At 44.5% G+C, this 4,807-nt stretch overlaps 1 pseudogene; it reads left to right on the plus strand.

Moving 5' to 3' along the window:
- Positions 1–1,967: 1,967 nt before the first annotated feature.
- Positions 1,968–2,085, plus strand: LOC126163852 (5S ribosomal RNA; annotated as a pseudogene).
- The last annotated feature ends 2,722 nt before the right edge of the window (positions 2,086–4,807 follow it).

Genomic DNA, 4,807 nt, shown 5'->3' on the forward strand with positions numbered 1-4,807 from the left:
TCGGAGGAAGGAAAAGGGCTCACGTGTTCCGATAGGAACCAAGTCTAGTGTTAAAGCACAGTGGTGTCCAAACCAACCTGAATGACTGATGACAGTATCGTTACACGACAGGTGTGGCCACAACGGTGCTCGCGGACAGCATGCTTTTTTTTTTTTAATGTGTGTGAAATCTTACGGGACTTAACTGCTAAGGTCATCAGTCTCTAAGCTTACACACTACTTAACCTAAATTATCCTAAGGACAAACACACACACCCATGCCCGAGGGAGGACTCGAACCTCCGCCGGGACCAGCCGCACAGTTGACAGCATGCTGCTGTTGCCTCAGGCTAGTCCGGCTCTTGTCGACTTGGAAATGCTGAACAAGCGCAAACTTATTACTGCCTCGATAACGCTGTACTCGTTCACTTACGTGATTATAGTACTGCAGGAGGAACACTGTTTAAGCAAAATTGTGATTATTGATGGTGCTCCAACAGTTCTGAAAGTATAAATATGAAGAAGAGCTTAAAATGTTTGACAAGGAGTGAGAAGTAGAATTCATTTTGGCATAAAGAGATAATAAACTAATGTGTCCTTTATGTCAAATAACATTGTCAAAGTTCAAGACAAGTAATATGAAATGCCTTCACGACATGACAGTAGCCACAGTGGTTACTGCTGTTTCTCAGATAAGGTAAACCAAATCGACGTAACTGAAGGAAGAATGTATAGTAAAAGTATAGTTAGTCTATAAGTATGTTTAGAAAGGAAGCAGATGGCTTCTTCTTGGCTCTTAATATTGTAGAAACAAATGGACTATAAGCAACAGGGAAGTTTATCAAAAAGAATATTACACAAATTACTTTCATTTAAGACGCCAAAAATAGGAATTGGAAAAAATGGTTGGCCAAATGTCCACTTCTAGGAATACAACAGAGTGTAGAGATGGTATTATCTCTATTGTAAGTAATTTGAAAAAAAAAAATTAGCTTTGGGCTAATTTACAGACATCCAAGATCAACCGCAACTTGTCATGTTAGTTTTGTAATGTTGGAAGATTTTTTCTCTGTGAATGTAATGATTTTTTTTTATTTACGTTAACTAACAGTAACACCCCGAGCCCCGCTTGGTTGAAGAATCCAACTCCCTTGCATAAAACGGCTTCAAGAGACTGGTTAATTTATGATACTGCATGAATATAGTCTGGGTTATTTGCACTCCGTTTTAAGAAAAGCTACCTTTCCACCCTTGTCATACCTCCAGAACTATGTGTGACACACCGATATAATCTTGTAAGTACAGTCAGTGGTATGTGTGAATGTGTTGTTGTTGTGGTCTTCAGTCCAGAGACTGGTTTGATGTAGCTCTCCATGCTACTCTATCCTGTGCAAGGTTCTTCATCTCCGAGTACCTACTGCAACCTACATCCTTCTGAATCTGTTTAGTGTATTCATCTCTTGGTCTCCCTCTACGATTTTTACCCCTCACGCTGCCCTCCAATACTAAATTGGTGATAGCTTGATGCCTCAGAATATGCCCTACCAACCGATCCGTAAAATGTATTGCGAAAAGAATTAGTAGTAAGGAAGGGGTAAGTTAAAACATCGTACCTGATGCTGAAGCTTTAGTGCATGAACACAACAAATACAGAAAGTGATAGTTTTTTTCCTCTCATTATTTTGTGTGGGTGCCAGGGATAAAAAGTTTCGGAAAGTTTTGAAATTATGTGTAAGGTTTGTTAAAAATCCCTAAGTGCTCTCGTTCTCAAATTCTGGATGAAAGTGGTCTGGGAATTTCCGTGATGTGAGTTACGCTGCCTCAGTTCATATACAGTTTCTAACCTTAATATTTGACTTTCTGTGTCAGACGTTTAACGTGAGATTATACGTCTCACTGAGTAGATCATGACAGCATTTTTTTTAAAGTCGGTAGACAGTTATGTGAAACACACAAAATCAAATTTTTATTGGCCATAGAAGCTGCTGGGCAACGGCCTTGCCGCAGTGGATACACCGGTTCCCGTGAGAGCACCGAGGTTAAGCAATGTCGGGCGTGGTCGGCACTTGGATGGGTGACCATCCAGGCTGCCATGCGCTGTTGCCATTTTTCGGGGTGCACTCAGCCTCGTGATGCCAACTGATGAGCTACTCGACCGAATAGTAGCGGCTTCGATCAAGCATACCATCATAACGACCGGGAGAGCAGTGTGCTGACCCCACACCCCTCCTATGCGCATACTCCTTGGGATGACACGGCGATCGGATGGTCCCGGTAGGCTACTCGTGGCCTGAAGACGGAGAGTAGAAGCTGTTGGATAGGCAACCTGCAACTGATACAGGGTCACCATTAATCTCTTCTTCCCAGAGTCCACACATTTGGACCTTCGTTCATTTTTTTTTTTTTTTTTTTTCGTAAATGCCTTTTTTCTCGCCAATAGACAGATGGTCCGCGACTGTGGAGCTTGTAGTTCTTAGTTTTAAAATCAGGGTACAGCACCTTGCAAGGCGCTACTCGAGTGTTAGGTTACTGCTGGCCGTGTATCGAAATTGGTTACTTCTACAAATCGAAAAAGTATGTAATTAATTATCGTGCCTAAACATTAGACTGGAATGTACGTTTTTTGTTTTGTTTTTTGTTTATGTTTTTCTTTCCTGACGTTCGCGAACTACACTACATGCTGAGAATCAGTTCAGTTTTGCCTAAATTTTGTTTGCTACTATGAAATAACCCACTTGCTGAAGTCCTCGAACGTGGATCTCAGGTCATGATGCACATTTGCTGATTTCAATTTTATCTTTGATAATGAAATACTGAAGTAACAGTTATTTTTACACGCCGCAGCAGTACATGAAATACTAACTCATGAGCAATTAGAAGATCTTCTTAATGACAGCAACTCTGGATTACCTGATTGGGCAAATAACGAGTTCTTGTTTTTGACTGAAGATTGTACCGCTGAATTTGACGAAGCTGACTGGTAAACAATAAGAACGTTAAGACGTCATTCCCGTAGGTAGAAGAAGTGGATGCCCTTGAGCAGTGAATTCCTCTGACAGAGAAGAGAAACATCAGTAAGAAAATGTAAAAAAAAGCCGAGAAGAGCTGTGCTGCAAATATTTTCAGATTTTGAAACTTCCTGGCAGATTAAAACTGTGTGCTGGACCGAGACTCGAACTCGGGACCTTTGCCTTTCGCGGGCAAGTGCTCTACCATCTGAGCTACCCAAGCACGACTCACGCGTCGTTCTCACAGCTTTACTTCTGCCAGTACCTCGTCTCCTACCGTCCAAACTTTACAGAAGCTCTCCTGCGAACCTTGCAAAACTAGCACTCCTGAAAGAAAGGATATTGCGGAGACATGGCTTAGCCACAGCCTGGGGGATGTTTCTAGAATTAAATTTTCACTCTACAGCGGAGTGTGCGCTGATATGAAACTTGCTGGAAGATTAAAACTGTGTGCCGGACCGAGAATCGAACTCGGGACCTTTGCCTAATTTCAGAATTTAGTTTTAAAATGTTGGCCAAATAAAAAAATATGTTGAGGTAATAAAAGCCTCAAAATGACAGAAATCTGACTTCAGTTCGAAGATAAAGAAACATGTGTATCACATGTAGAACGCATTTACGTATTGTGAAACATAATTGTGCGAAGCTTCTCATAAGATTCACTTAAAGCAAAGACTAGCATATTTTCATGGTAAGTGAGACTTAAGGTCCACATATGTGGACCTCCATTTATGGCGTAGTGAATCATCAATTTTAATTTGCTTTTGTGTCATGCTTGTTTATTAGTTTGCTGAAAAATATGAGAAGAAAATTTCCTGCTTTTTTTTAAAAAAAAATCTCGGGAGCGAAGAGATTAAGTAATACAGGTTTGTCTCTAAACAACGTAGCTCTCTTCGTATCAATCCCATAAATTTGTGACTCTCTGAAGGTAAGCTTAAAGGACACCTCCTGCTGTATAGGAATGCAATATACGCATTAACACTGCGGAGCTCTTCTTCTCGGACCTTACCAGATCACAGATCCTGCGTTCCGTGTATAGTATTGGCTCCTGCTTTATGGCAAAGCACCTCGCCTACACTACGAGACAGTTGCGGCCTGACTGTTCCGCTTTTCAGTAAGGCGTGAGTAACACTTTCGCCCTCAGCTCCCGGCGCATTTGACAGCAGAATAGGCAGGCGCCGTGGCACGAGAAGGGCGCAGCGTGTCACAAGCGGTGACGAAACTCTCGTTTTCATTCTTTGTACGCGACAGGACGTCACGGTTAACGGCCGCACGCCGGCGCAGTGTCCCTGCTCGCGCACTGGCATGGGCCGGCGGTCAGCAGGTAGGGCCCTCTCCCTCACCAGATGGACACGCACACAAATACCTGAATGGAAAACACCTCGCACAAAGGGCGGCGCGAGCTTTGTGGGGCCGGCGCGGCCGCGGCCTGCGGACCGCGGGGGCGGAAAATATCTGGCGTGTCCTTGGAGCGGCCTGCCGGCTGAATGGCGCATTCCTGCGCGACCGTGAATGAGCACGCTGGGCCGCCCCGGAAGTGGCTCGTATGTCACCCACGGCCTCTCGGCCAGCTCTGCGCTGCGGATTTCTCCAACCCCCCCCCCCCCTCAACCCTGCCACCTACCACCCCACACGCACAGCCTCCGGAGGCTGGAGTAACGAAGCACTGGCGCGCTGTCCTGCTGCTCCAGTACGTCTCAGGATGACAAACGGCGCCGGTTCCCCCCGCTCCCAGCTGTACCATCTATTTGAGAAGTAATAGCAGGCTGTTTCTTGCACCGAACGCCGCCCATCTTCAGGCACTACTACACTACTGGCCA

Source organism: Schistocerca cancellata, chromosome 2 (assembly GCF_023864275.1).
Source record: "Schistocerca cancellata isolate TAMUIC-IGC-003103 chromosome 2, iqSchCanc2.1, whole genome shotgun sequence".
Lineage (NCBI taxonomy): Eukaryota > Metazoa > Arthropoda > Insecta > Orthoptera > Acrididae > Schistocerca > Schistocerca cancellata.